Source organism: Lytechinus variegatus, chromosome 4, assembly GCF_018143015.1.
Source record: "Lytechinus variegatus isolate NC3 chromosome 4, Lvar_3.0, whole genome shotgun sequence".
Lineage (NCBI taxonomy): Eukaryota > Metazoa > Echinodermata > Echinoidea > Temnopleuroida > Toxopneustidae > Lytechinus > Lytechinus variegatus.
The window spans coordinates 11,687,805-11,703,590 of NC_054743.1; the positions used below are offsets into that span (position 1 = coordinate 11,687,805).

Here is a 15,786-nt window from a genome sequence, read left to right on the forward strand (position 1 = left end):
AGAATGACTGGATGCTGTGAAACATTCAAGGATATGAAATTGATATAATTGTCAGGGATAAGTGTATGAAGAGAAAATTCTAACTGCAAAGATTCTAATACATTACTGAAAGTTAAAGGACTGAAAATCTAATACCTAGTTCCCACTTCTATGATTCCCGTGATTGAAACTGTGATCTTAATCAAGGGATCTTATTCATCTTAATCATGGTATAATCATAGTGATCGTATCAGATCAGTCATTGCAAACATACTGATATTTTGGTTAACAGTTCACAAATTCTCATTATCAAATACGGAAAGCAAATTGTGGTGTTCATAATGGATAGCATAACAGTGGGAACAAAGCATTAGGGACATTGAAGATTCGGATTATCAGTGTTTTTGAATTTGAAGAGTAGTTTTATAGGCTACTTCCCTGCCTGAGGAAAAACAAACAGAATATTTCAACATACTGTGTACATCTACATGTTCACACTATTTGTGTACTGAGGAGTCAGGACAATTTGATACAAATTATGCAAATGGGATGAACAAAGGTCAATGTCCTCTATAAATGTATCAAATAATGGTGCACTGATGAACAGTAAACTTGGCTCCAATATCAAACTTTAAAGCCTCTTTAGTTTAAGTTTTGGTTTTTCAAATGTTAAAAGAGCTCTCTTGTGAAAAATGCAATTTATAAGATCCAACATAGCTACATGTATCCCAATTAAAACATCTAAATTTTTATTGCGTCTCTGTTGTAATCAATGCTTAATTTAATTCATTTCTTTATAATTATAATACATGTATCACTCTGACCACCTTTCATATACCCTGCATTAAAAGGTGGAACAGTTTACCTATTGATATGAAAAATAGTAACTCTTTCCATGTTCAAAAGGTTATCCAAAACTTATTTTCATGAAAGATTACGATTTTCCTTCAATTTAGTACTTTTTTGCATTTAAGTTGATGACCAACATAGGCAACATTGGACTCAGTATGTGCATGTGTGGGTTGATGGGGGTGTGCGCGTATATATGTATGTTTATAAAATAGTTTTCCATTCTAGTTTAGCATCTTAACCTTATATAAATCTTTTTATCTTTTTTGTATTTTATAGATTAGTATATATATTTTTATGTTATGTTAAGTATTCCAGGGCCCCGCTCGCAAGTTGATACATGTTTATGAACTCATTTACATTGTATGTATATTCATTTTGATTATAAAGTGGTGCTTTTGGTTTTGAATTTATAAATAAACTTCAACTTGAATGCAAATTTGTTATCTACACAAAATTCATAAAAGTATCATTACAATGTATTTCTACTTTTACATGTAGTTCCTGATTAAGAAAAATAGAATTCCTACATGTATCACAATACAAGTATGATCAAAATAGTCCTGCTTGCAATTTCCACTGGAAAAAATTTTGTAATAAAAAGTAAGACAAAGAAATGTATAAGATATTGAAAAACAACTAAGATACTTTAAAGACAAATCTTTAAAGTACATTTTCTGTAAATTCTATCAAGTGCCTATAGATACCAAAAGTCAGTATTAAATGGATACTCCATGCTGACAATATTTACATCTAAATAAATAGAGTGAAATTTACAGTGCAAAATGTTGAAAATAAAATTTCATCAAATTTATAAAACAAATAAAAAGTTATTGAACTTTTGAGTTTACATGTAGCAGCAATATTTTGTGAAAACAATTACATGCACATAATGAATATTCATTAGGTTGGCTGATGATGTCACATCCCACTTTCCTTTTTCTAAAGTTATTACATGAAATCATAATTGTTTCATTTCTGTCACACATGATGTGTCTCCAATATAATGAAATTAGTTGCAGTAGTATGCACATCAGTTGTCAATCAAATTGTTTTTAAGTTATTGGTAGAAAATTTTTTGAATAAACATAATTTCATATAATACTATACAAAAGAACAAGGGGGATATGACATCATCTGCCTACCCAATGAATATTCTTGAAGACATGCTTAGAACTGTTTTACCGGAATAATACAAATCTTTAAAATTCAATTTTTATTTGTTATCCGATTTTGATTAAATTTTCAGCATTTTGCTCTGTGAATTTTTCTCCAACATCTTCAGCCTGAAGCATCCCTTTAAGTTCAGAGCTTTATTTAATGATTGACAGCCAAATTCACAGATACATAAATCAAAATTTGAATAATTTTAGCAATTAGCTACACAACTCAGTAGATTATATTGTATAACTTTCATCAGGATCATATGATCAATAGCAGAGATCTGAGGGAGAGGCCAAATAATCCCCCCCCCCCATCCACAGACAATGCACTTTATAACAGCTCAGGCCATTTAGGGGTTAATGAAAATGTCTCCCATTACAAATGCACAAAAAACCCAAACTGATGAAAACAAAATCAATTTTACCTTCTTTTGTAAAAGTAGTAGGCCTGTAGTGTCAGTGTTTGTGATTCATCCCCTTATTACACTTACACACTTAGCTAAAGTGCTGAATCATTATACATGTATCATAAACTTGCTTATATCTGGCACAATGACACAGCAAAAAAAAATCAAGTCACCTTCTCTCTCTCACTCCCTTTCTCCTTATAAAGCTAAAATTTTCTTAAATATTGCTTGTCTATCCCGATGTACATGTAAGATTTTCTTATTCTTTTTTTTCTACTTTAAAGCCCATTCCTCGTTTTGATAAATCCCCTTTGTTTGTCACTGTACCTGTTCACACATGATTATTAATGTCATTACTGTGAACGTGATATGAAACATGTAATTTATAATCTTACAGGAATATCTATTTTGACGGATTGCCTGTATTTTTTCTTTTTTTTCATATATTTTGATACACCAGCCTTGTGGACTGTACTTTAACGGATGATGATGATAAAAAAAACCACTTCAAATTTGAAATTTAAAGAGAACAAAAAATAGAGTGGAAAAGAGCATAAAAGGAGAGGGGAAGTCATCCAATTGAAGGTAAACAAGCATTTGTGCACTCCATCATCCTGTCAATGGAATTTTATTTGTAGAATTTTAACTTTAATACAGAAAAGCTACTTGTCCTCAGCATGACAATTAAAAAAAATTATTGTAATCACTGACAATAAAAATGTTCTACCTCCCAATCAGTTACAAGCAAACAGAAATTTGATCAAACGGGACAAGATCCTACTTTTAAATTTAATTTTCAGATTTACCCCTTCCCATCATCATGGCCAAGACAGCCATGGTCCTAGACCAAAAGCTTCAGTCTCTGTATTTTGGTTGTTCCGCTGAACTGCGTTGGCTCCACTCACCATACATAGACTGAAGTGGTTGGGGGTCCGTGGCTACAGACAACGTATAGCTTTATACTGAACTAGCGTTTTATAGATCGCGATTTAAAACTGTTAATGTCTCGATATATCGCGATTATAACTATTATCGTTTGTCTTCGTGAGTGTATCGTATCGTATTGTTACCTTGTAGGTGTGCTGGTGGAATGCAATATCGATATCACACTCGTACATTGTTTGGCTGCCATTTTGACCTGTTTTCCTGTGTCGTACCCAACTAAACATCGGTAAAGTATAATTTTCATGCATTTTCATCTATATCGTTTAAAGAATGTTAAAATAGAATAATTAACTATTTTGAATTTGTATTTAAAATATTCTTAAATTGTAACCTCGATGTGTTATAGAACCTCAAACTTTGGACTCTGGTCGGCCAAAGGTGCTGGTGTTATAACAAATAGGAGCCCACACGGACACTTTAACGTCGGTGAATGGGGATTACAGTAAAATGTCAGAAATTGTTGAATAAATCCCCAGAAATGACGGTTATTCCTGTCTACCATGGTCCATAAAATATGTTTTACTACAATGTAAGAAATATGGATACCTATGGATACCTATGGATGCTTCTGAACGCAGTCTAAGACTCTATATTCAGTTCCAAATTCTGTCTCCTTTTTAGGTTGGCCGGGTCATGTCCTGGTGGGTCAGCATCAAACTTGAACTTCACAGGTTCACATCTCCAATACTTATCCAATCCATTCTCGAAGCTGTGGACACTGGGTGCATTTACTAATTCATTACTTAGGCTATTCCAAGGTTTCCTCATTCTTATGTAAAAGGAATTCTTACGTTTCTCAGTTACTGACCTCGGAATGTACAATTTTTTATCATGACCCCTGGTAGGCCCCTGCACCTGTCCCAAATCTGGCACTACTTCCTGGTCATACCTGTGAAATAACTTGTATGTTTCGATCATGTCTCCTCGCGCACGGCGATAAGCTAATGTAGGAAGTTTTAGTTGAATCAACCTTTGTTCATATGGGAGGTTCTTAACCTCAGGTACCAACTTAGTGGCCCTTCTTTGTACATTTTCTATTGCTTGAATATGTTTCTTTAAGTATGGACTCCATACTGCATGAGCATACTCCAAATGAGGTCTAATCAATGCTTTGTATAGGAGCAAGAAGTTCTCCTTGTGAAGATAAACAAATGTTCTTCTAATAAGATTCATTAGCCTATTGGCTTTATTTATCTTTGACTGAAAGTGCTGGTCAAAACTAAGCTTTGTGTCAACGATCACTCCTAAATCTTTACTAGTTTCAACTTGTGATAGATTATGTGAGGCATTATCATGTGTCATTGTATAGTCATTGGAATCATCATTTCTTTTACCTATTGTAAGTACACAACATTTATCCGGATGGAACTTTAATAGCCACTTGTCTGACCATGAAACTAGACGATTTAAGTCCGCTTGTAATAACTCAGCATCTCTGTCATTTTTTACATGCTTGTATAACTTGGTGTCATCTGCAAATAAATGAACAGTACTTGACAATATCTGATCTGGTAGATCATTAATGTACATTACAAAAAGCAGGGGTCCGAGGACACTCCCTTGCGGTATTCCGCTGGTTACATCAGCCCAGTCAGAGAACACACCATTCACACAAACACGGTGCTGTCGACCAACAAGAAATGACCTAACCCACTCGCATATGAGCTTAGATATGCCAAATCCCTCAACTTTGGCTAAAAGTCTTTGGTGTGGGACCTTATCAAAAGCTTTCATGAAATCTAGGTAGATGACATCAACTGCACCACCAACCTCCAACATATTTGTCCAATCATCTAACACATTGAGTAACTGCAACATTGTTGATCGTCCAGATACAAATCCAAATTGTTTTGAACTGAGAAGATTGTTGCTCTTCACATGCTCATATATTTCATCCCTCAGGATAGACTCCATGATTTTACATACAATACATGTTAGACTTATTGGTCTGTAGTTAGAAGGGAGTTTACGATCACCCCTTTTGAATACGGCACTGACGTTGGCCTTTTTCCACACATTTGGTACTACGCCTGATGCAAGAGAGTTTGAGTAAATAATACTCAATGGTTTTGCAAGAACAGGTGCCAGTTCACGCAAGACACGGGGATGCAACCCATCTGGCCCTGGTGATTTGGATATATTCAAACTCTCTAGTTTCTTAAATACACACTCTTCAGTAATTACAATTGTGTCTAGTATGTGAACGTCATGACATTTAACAGATGGGAGTGGTCCATCAGGATCTTTAGTAAAGACACTAGAAAAATGTTTCAATAGTGCATTTGATTTCCCTACATCTGATTCTGTCAATGTTTTACTACTTCCAGTTCCATCTTGGTAGAGTGGTGGTATTCCACTCTTTACTTTTGTCTTGTATTTTGCATACTGCCAGAATTTCTTAGGATTAGATTTTACTTCCTTGGCAATGTTTGACTCATATCGTTTTTGACAATGTCTTGTTGCTGTCTTCACTTTATTTCTGATTGTGTTATAAGTTTTCTTCTTTTCTACAGTTTTGTCTCTAATATATCTTTCCCAGGCTCTGTGCTTCTTCTTAATCAATTTCAATGTGTCATAATCAACTGGGAAATCTTTTCCTTTGCCCCATGCATGTTTACCACATGTTACTACAGAAGGAATAAATTCGTCCTCAGCTTCATCAATTAGACTCAAAACATGAGACCACTGCTGATTTACATCATCCATTGCCGATAGTTCTTTTTCCCAGTTTACGGAGCTTAATTTCTCTCTCATACCTCCAAAGTTACCTTTATCATACACAAACCTTTTTTCTCATTTGAACTATAATCAGCATAACAAAGTAAATCAAAAACCAAGACAGAATGATCACTTAGTCCTAAAGGACTGCAATGTACAAGATTGGCCAGCATGCCTTCTTCACTAGTAAAGATCAAATCAAGGACATTTGGTCTAGAATTGAATCGAAACCTTGTAGGATCAGAAACATGTTGAAACAGGAAAGCATCCCTTACACATTCAATGAATTTAAATTCTTCACTTGCTTCACTCTTTGAAGTTGTCCAAGAGTCCCAATCAATCTCTGGGTAGTTAAAATCACCCAGTACAAGTAAATGGCTATAATTCAAATCTGAAACATGCGAGATCAAACGACGGAGTTTCTCATTATTTCCACAAGCAGCACTATCACTCCTGTAAACACAACCGATTAACAGCTTATCAGATTGCTTCAAACACAGTTCAAGCCAGACTGCTTCCTCAAAATGAAATCCCTCAAAACTCACTTGATTTACATTCAATGACTCATGAACATACAATACAATACCTCTACCAACAGCCTTGTCAATGTTTGTGTGATAAAATGTAAAACCTTCCAATGTAAAGTCTTCATCGCACAAGTCTCTGAAGTGTTTTGGTTTTGCCTCAGTGATTGCTATGATATGAGGTTTCTCTTTCTTAACGAGAGCTTTTAGTTCAGACATTTTGTTGCGCAATGAATCTGCATTAGTGTAAACACATTTTATGCTAGAACTTAAATTAGACACTGGAGATGAATTTGAACTTTTCTTACTATTAACTTTTTTACGATGTAAATTTGTACTATCTAACCTACGACTATTTACATTATGACTATTTACATTATTTACAGTTGGCGGCCTCTGTACTGGGCCACTACTGCTGGACGCTTGGTCCAGGTTCCCCGGCGCCATTTGGTCGAAAGGCAGGGGTAGCCTGCACAATCTTCCCATGGCTTATCTTGAGGTTTTGTTCTCCAGCCTCTTTTCTTTGCTTGAGTTCTTCACGGAGTTTTCTATTCTCAACGCGCTGCTGGTAAGTTAGGTCAGGAGTAACGTACACATTGCTAATTACTCCATTCGGATTTCCACGCAGCTTGGAAGCCTGAGATAGCACATTCTTCTTGGCACTCTTATCAGCAAACGAGATTCTCAGGAGCCGAGATTTACCAGCCACTTTCTTGCCAAGACGAATTGGCTTTTGTACCACAACTGCATCTGGGACATTGAGCTGGTTGAGGATCATTTTGGTTTGGTCAAAATCATGTGCAACACGATCCTTAACCTCGTCAGAATCCAACTCAGGGACATTATGAAGGATTACATTACATTCCCTCTCTGCCTGATCCTTACTCTCTTCCATGTACTTCTTAACCTTCTCCTCCACAAGTGCCTCAATGTTTTCTACCTTTGTAGAAGATTTCTCTAACATCATGACATGAGAAGTAAGAGCATCGATCTTCTTCACCAATTCGCCAATAATACTTTGCATCGCTTCAACAGAGGGATCCATATCACTTACATGATCTTTTTTGGCGGATACACTGACCTTTGAATGGCAATCACAGCAAAACCACATGAGATTAGGAGACCCGCGGTTCATAAGACGATACTCCGGCGCAGAAATATTAGCACAATTCTGATGAACTCAACCATCACAACCCTGACACAAGATGGCATTGTCAATATGCGTAACAACTTCCAGACATTCCAAACAAAAATCTACTCCACCTGAGGCCGAATGACTCAAAGCATTTCCACGGGACTGGCTAGCATTTCCCTCCTGGCTACCACTATCTCTGACCCTACCATTCTGATTCGCAACCTGACTAGAGCTAGCTCCAAGCTGGCTTGAACTAGATGAACGGGTAATAATACCGCCAGCTGCAGAGGCATGAGAAGTGGTGGTAGTTGGAGTTCCCACATTTTTTGGGCCAGGACTGCCCTTCCTATCATGCTTATTCTTCCCTTTTCCAGTCATACTTTAATAGCAAGCACACGTACACCAAACCAGATGATCAAACCAAAATAGATAAGGCTGAAACAGCTAAAATTCTTCAAAGCACAAAATACAGTATTTATGCATGAAATGCAGCTTAAAAGCAGAATTATCAAACACTCACGATCAAGATTGACGATAATCTAGAGTCAATTCAACACACACAACCACTCTGAATAAACCAACACAAAAGTCAGTGATTGGGACTGGCTCAAGAAGTAGACACTGCTAGCCCTTATTTAACTCATTAATTTTTCAATTTCTTAATCTTGATCATTTGTAAAAATGCTCTGTATGAAATGTTTAATACTCACAGATGTCAAAATATGTTTAATTAAGATAGGATGTTCCCGAAGTCCAAGTGATTTTTTAGGATTATATATAGAAATCTGCAACCCAGTATCCACACACGAGCGCCATTTTTTTTTCAATATGAAAGAGAAAGAAGAACTATGCAAAGAAGCCTGAAATTAAACAAGCTAATATCAGACCTAGCGACATTATTGGGAAGAAATGCAGATTATAAAGTCATCCTGAATTATGTGAAAAAAATAGAGATTCGAATAAGAATATTCCACTGATCTCTCTTCCTTTTGTTCTGATGATTAGTGATGTTAATTCTTAGAATACTAAAATTGACCTAGCTTCTTATAAAAGTTTGCATAGTATGAAGTACAAAAATGCACAATTTAATGGTGGAGGTAACTAATCTTAATTATGATATTGCACCTCGCTATATTGACAGGTTAGACTAGTCTAACGCCGAGGACAATGAAGCAGGAATTAAGCAACTAGATTCTAACTCGGAAACGACCTGGTGCAGATTATCAGATTGAAGAGCGCCAACTTAACTCCAACACCAACCAACCAACCCATGCCCTTGTCACACTCCGCAACTAGCCAACATCAAATATCATGATATTAATTAACATTATCAATGTCACACACTCAACTACTTGTCAACTCTGTCTGAAGTTCGAACTTGTTTACCTGGCTTGTCCTTGAAGCTGCCGAAAGGAATAAAAATTGGTTCTGAATCCGCCCACCCTGGCCTGTCCTTGATATTAATATGCCCGTACCAACGCCCAGGCCCAGCAAGATATACAGGAATAACCGTCCTTTCTGGGGATTTATTTAACAATTTCTGACATTTTACTATCATCCCCAGCGGAACAACCAAATACAGAAAAGAGATCCCGACCCGGGAGCCAGCAGCGGTCGGCCGTCGGTTGACCGACTGTCTCGCACCATGCCCACGCCAAGGCATGCCATGGCAAGGCCGTGCGCGTGGTGCTCGCATCGGCCACAATCACTGCGGGGTGCTCATGTAGGGACAGTGATTTTCCGTTTCAAAAAATTGCCTTTTCCGTTTCAGAAAATCTCAAATTCCGTTTCAGCACGTCAGAAAACGGAAATTCCGTTTCCCCATAGACTTTGTACACACGGAAAAGTGACAATTCCGTTTCCACATTGAATAGCAAAATTACACGTACACTCGCACTAGTCCAACTTTGTATCTGCTACTGTACCAACAACACAATAGAATCCGTTCTAATCGGATCTATGCGGGTGTAAATAATATTTTTACAAAGACATTTAGCATGCATACATCCTCACCTCTCACATCATTAGCATTATTTCACGGTGAAATGATTTTTCATCGATAATTTGGGGTTTTTTTTGACATCGTTATCATCAGTCAACGGCTTTTGACGTTGGGTCGGCTTTTGCCGATCCGCCATCTTGGATTTTAAGACCACGATATCGTGCTGTTACATCTTCAAACGTAGAGGGCAGCAACACACGACCGTTCATAGTTGGAACGATCTTTGGTACAGTGCATGCAGTGAAGCCCAACCCGGCCGGCAGGCCGGGTACGGGCGTGGGGTACTGTACAATCGAGTGAGCTGATGTCGGGTGCAGTCATGATTTGTGAATTGTCATGATTGTTGCGAAGTGAGATCGTGTTTTCTGGGGTTTTGTGGCCATTTAATATTCTCATTTTGTTGTGATTTTGGAGTAATTTCTGTTGCTATTCTGTGTATTTTGAGGGAAAATGCGTTTTCCGTGATTTTCCGTTTGAAATGCCACTTTCCGTTTCAAAAAGCATTTTCCGTGAATTCCGTCCGTTTTCCGCGATCGCGGAAAATCACTGTCCCTACTCATGAAGCCTTAAAAGGCGAATTGCCAATATGTGTTTTTCTGAAACCGTGAATCCTTATGTTATTGCAGAAATTTGATGATGATTTGCCTACCTTATATCAGATTGAGCATCACTAGAATTTAGATATATGCGAAGAGTTGCGAACAAATTGTTTAGTTTACTCCCTTTTGCTCTTTCGTCTTGTCGAAATATCGTCAGCTAGCGTATGCTGTCTTCAAATGAGCCAAATATTGAAAGATGGAAAATATGAATTTTGCAGGTTCACAGATGAGTGGTTCCGGTGGAAGTGGCAGAAAAAAATAACAGATGTATAGGGGAACATCTAGTCTATTTCTCACTTAAAAATTAATGGGAGCTCGGAAGTCGAGCTAATTTTATTTATTCATTTTTTTTTGGGGGGGGAGGGATTCAGACCTTAAAACCGGACATCTAAGATGTTATCTATGGATTTTTCTCTTTTTATTCAAACATTTTTAGGGGAACATCTCGGGGAAAATCTAGTCTATTTCCCCGGGGGGGCCACTTCCATTCACGAGTGGATACCATGCGCGACCATGGAGTCTCGAAAAGCACCCTAAACACGTAATTTCCATATTCTGAAAATGCACCCCTTAACAAGTATTGGCGTGTGAAACCCTATACCCTTAATAAGTATTGGAAACAAAACGATACTCTTGGCAAATATTCCCTGAAATGAACCCCTAAACAAGTACAGGAATGTTTTATTGTTACGGGTCCTTCGGTCGTCGGCTTTGCCTTATTTGGTTTAGTACGACCCCACCGTCTACCCCTCGCGCAAATAGGACTCTAAACACGTAGTGTTGGGGCAAAAAGGACATCCTTTATAAAACATTTTAATTTTGTTTTATCATCCCCGCAAATTCGACCCTAAACACGTAATTTTCCTAGCGAAATAGATACCCTTTTTTCATTATTTTGGTGTTTTTGACACCCTTATCACGTTACGTACGTAACGTGCCCTATCGTGAAAAGGACATCCTTTTTACGTGTTTTTTTGGTCGCGCATGGTATCCACTCGTCAATGTAACTGGCCCCCCGGGTCTATTTCTCACTTAAAAATTAATGGGAGCTCGAAAGTCGAGCTAATTTTTTTATTCATTTTTTTTTTTTTGGGGGGGGATTCAGAACTTAAAACCGGACATCTAACTATAAGATGTTATCTAACTAAACAATTAATACGAGCACAAAGCGCTAGCTGAAAACTTTTCATATCGATAATGGAGAGTACGTGAGAATAAAATTTTTAAAGCATGTTTTTAAATATATTTTATATATATATATATATATACATATAAAAATGTGCAGTAATGGAAAAGGGAAAAAATAATGCAAGCACAAGGCGCGAGATGCTATTTTTTATGGAATTTGTTGGATTTTTCTCTTTTTATTCAAATATTTTTGTTGGGGTGGACTTGTTCTTTAAGAACTTTTTTTAATTATGAATTGAATAGGATACATTGGTTCATATAATTATGCGAGTGCAAATCGCAGCAAGCTGAAATTTATGATAAAACTGTAATGAAATTTTAGTAGTTTTTTTAAAACAACTTAGGGGTATACATAACTCACCTGGATCTGCCAATAAAAAGCATTTGCATTTTCTTGTTTATTCGTTGGCAAAAAAAGAATTCAATATATTGAAATTCCTGCGTAAATATACCTTTACAAAAGTTCCATATGGAATCATTTCCTGCCTGGAGCGCACAGAAAATCATAATTTTGTATTATACTATAGATGTAAAAAACAAATTGTACATTGTATATGTTTATTTTTCCAATATCTTTGTTTCATATATATTTTTGGGGGGAGGGCAAAATGGCAAAATGCTATGCTTGCCCCCAATATTTTCGTTGGTGGGGTGATCGCCCCCTGCCCCCCCCCAGGATCGACACCCCTTATTTTCTGCCACCATAAAAATTAAAAAATTGCTATGATGACATAATCTGTATTTTCATCGATGTGCCTTTTGGGATTCCGTAAAAAAAAAAAATATTTACCCATACCTTGGTATTCTGATTTTTTTCTCTTTTGATTTGACGTTTCAGCGACACCATACACTTTGCAGCAACTTTTCAAATTGAGGAAGTCTATTTACAGAAAGTTGAACTTTTGTTCATTATATCTGAGATATCCCTGTATTGGTATGTACATTATGAATGTGTGTTTTAATTGTAGATGTTTCACTTAATGTCCTTGATATTAATTAATTGACATATTTCTCAGTAATTCTAGATCTTCGCAGAGATGAGAGTGAGAAAAAAAGTTGTTGTGGTCCCATGCCTATAAATTCATGTACCGGTAAGTCTAACTGGTATTCACTCATTCAATGAACAAGGACAGGTTATGATAGAACCTAGTCTTGAGGACGCAGTGATGATGATTTTTTTAGATATGTCATATATTTCTTCATCATTGACGTCTTGACACTCTCTCCTTAGTGTCTTCAGCGAAGGACCAAAACAAAGATGGATTCCCCAAAAAAATCCATCTTTTTAAAGTTAAACCGAAGTCAAGATAATTCATTTCATTTTATTAATTCTTACACCTTCCTACACCTAATGCGTAGGAAGGTTTTAAATATTACTATTTAAAAATGTAAAAAAATGAAGATTTCTTACCTAACTGATGCCTTGTAGACCCCTCGTTCCACATGTAAACAACGGAAATACAATAGCGTCGACCCTTGAACCGCTTATGTATGACGTACTTCCGGAAAGCAATGCCGTCTTAACGAACAATTTAGAGATAAAAAATCTTATTTAACAAATATTAAAATTTATTTTGTGATCATAAATAATTCATATGGAGTTGTCGTATTTATGATCACAAAATAAATTTTAATATTTGTTAAATAAGATTTTTTATCTCTAAATTGTTCGTTAAGACGGCATTGCTTTCCGGAAGTACGTCATACATAAGCGGTTCAAGGGTCGACGCTATTGTATTTCCGTTGTTTACATGTGGAACGAGGGGTCTACGCGGCATCAGTTAGGTAAGAAATCTTCATTTTTTTACATTTTTAAATAGTAATATTTAAAACCTTCCTACGCATTAGGCGTAGGAAGGTGTAAGAATTAATAAAATTAAATGAATTATCTTGACTTCGGTTTAAAAAGATGGATTTTTGGGGGGAATCCATCTTTGTTTTGGTCCTTCGCTGAAGACACTATGGAGAGAGTGTCAAGACGTCAATGATGAAGAAATATATGACATATCTAAAAAAATCATCATCATTGCGTCCTCAAGACTAGATAGAACCCACTTGTTCACTGCTACCATCCTGCCTGTGGGGAATCTACACTACAGGTATGACTATGGTATGCCAATGTTGTACAGAGCACATACTTAAAAAATCATTAAAATATCACTTTTGTGACCAAAATTACTAATTTCCATACAGTTGCAATTTATTTTTCATTAGTAACTTGGGTCTGGGAATAATTTTTGTATTCACTAGACTAGTGACTAGAGTGCTCAAAAACTTGAATTTTGGGCATATATTTTGTACGCCCTCTATTGGTGGAAAGTAATATGGCAAGAAAATTTTCATTTTTGATCTCTATTTTTAATTAAGAAAAAAATAATTTAAAGAATCAAATTTAAATAAGAATCAAGTTGTATGAATGATAGGTGTAATTTGAAACTGTCCGCACATGGAGATATAAGTGAGAACAAGGTTATATCATAACCTTATTCATTGAATGAGTGGATAGAACCTTTACCTTGTTATCAGTTACATACCCATGTTTGGCAAAATAATGGTGGCAATGTTTGGCTTCTCTTTTTATATGGGACAAATGCTTGATTTTCTTTCACTGTCAGTTTTCATTACAGCTATTCATCATATAACTTGGCACTATGTAAATTTAATTCTTTAAATAATTTTTTTCTTGATTAAAAATAAAGATTGAAAAATGAAAATTTTCTTGCCATATTACTTTCCACCAATAGAGGGCGTACACAAAAATATGTCCAAAATTCAAGTTTTTGAGTGATCTGGTGAATACAAAAATTATTCCCAGGTTACTAATGAAAAATAAATTGCAACTGTATGGATATGAGTAATTTTGGTCACAAAAGTGATATTTTAATGATTTTTTAAAGTGTGTGCTATGTACAGCATTGGCATACCATAGTCCTACCTGTAGATTCCCCACAGGCAGGATGGTTGCAGTGAACAAGTGCTGGTATTGGTAACTCTTGCAGTCTAACTCTAAGTCACCTAGCCAGGCAGCTTCTTGAGAGTAAAAATCATTTACTAACGTAGGCTTACTCTCAATAAAGCCAGGTCTTCTTTCTCATTCACCTACATGAAAGACGCCAAAACCTGAAACTTTCACCCCCGAGATTTCTACTTCTAAAAGATCTAACGTTAGCCCTTAATCATGTACATGGGATAAAACTTCATTTCCGACATTTCTACGCTCTGGTTGTTATTTTTGAACAAGAATTAATAAAAGAAATGAGAAAAAAATTGTGAAAAGACAAGAGAGACTTGCCAGATGTTTACGCCGCCATCTTGTTTCCTATTGTACTTTGCCAATGTTACAGACGCGTGCGTCAGGTAATTCTTGTTCAAAACTAATGAGAGCATAGAAATGTCGGAAAATGAAGTTTTGTCCCATGTAAATGATTTAGGGCTTGATCTTTTAGAAGGAAAGTAGAAATCTCGGGGGTGAAAGTTTCAGGTTTTTGGCATCCTTCATGTAGGTGAATGACACTCATTCAATGAACAAGGTTAAACCTTGTTCTCAGTTACATCCCCATGTGTTGCAAAATAATGGTGGCAATGTTTGGCTTTAATAATTTATCTTTTTGTATGGGACAAATGCTTGATTTTCTTACACTGTCGGTTTTCATTACAGCTATTCCGATATATTCATCATATAACTTGGTACTATGTAAATTTGATTCTTTAAATGATTTTTTTCTTATTTAAAAATAGAGATTGAAAAATGAAAATTTTCTTGCCATATTACTTTCCACCAATAGAGGGAGTACACAAAAATTTAAGTTTTTGAGCGCTCTGGTGAATACAAAAATTATTCCCATGTTGAAAAATAAATTGCAACTGTATGGAAATGAGTAATTTTGGTTACAAAAGTGCTGTTTTAATGATTTTTCAAAGTGTGTGCTCTGTACAACATTGGCATACCATAGTCCTACCTGTAGATTCCCCACAGGCCAGATGGTAGCAGTGAACAAGTGGTGAATGAGAAGCAAGATCTGGCTTCATTGAGAGTAAGCCTACGTCAGTAAACGATTTTTACTCTCAAGAAGCCGCCTGGCTAAAGTCACCCTACCTCGAGCGAAGTTTGTGTCGGCTCCACTCCACTTCACTACCGCTACACTACGCTCCACCTACCCGAACTTCAAGACCATGAACTCGATCTGATATTCCGAGTGTCAAAGGTGGGATTTTATGTGGGGAAAATATAAAATTCATGCAAAATCATGATCTTTAAAAACAATTTAAACTGATAT

At 36.3% G+C, this 15,786-nt stretch overlaps 2 protein-coding genes across 2 annotated transcripts in view; one reads left to right on the top strand and one right to left on the bottom strand.

The window, feature by feature from the left end:
- LOC121413391 (TPR repeat-containing protein DDB_G0287407-like) overlaps positions 1-10,456 on the bottom strand; it is a 29,095-nt gene extending 18,639 nt beyond the window's left edge. Inside the window, exon 1 of the mRNA XM_041606187.1 lies at positions 10,372-10,456. The gene's annotated coding sequence lies outside the window, so the exon portion shown is untranslated. The remainder of the gene's footprint in view (positions 1-10,371) is intronic.
- Positions 10,457-12,353: 1,897 nt separating this feature from the next.
- LOC121413392 (centrosomal protein of 85 kDa-like) overlaps positions 12,354-15,786 on the top strand; it is a 32,208-nt gene continuing 28,775 nt past the window's right edge. The window contains exon 1 of the mRNA XM_041606190.1: positions 12,354-12,443. The gene's annotated coding sequence lies outside the window, so the exon portion shown is untranslated. The remainder of the gene's footprint in view (positions 12,444-15,786) is intronic.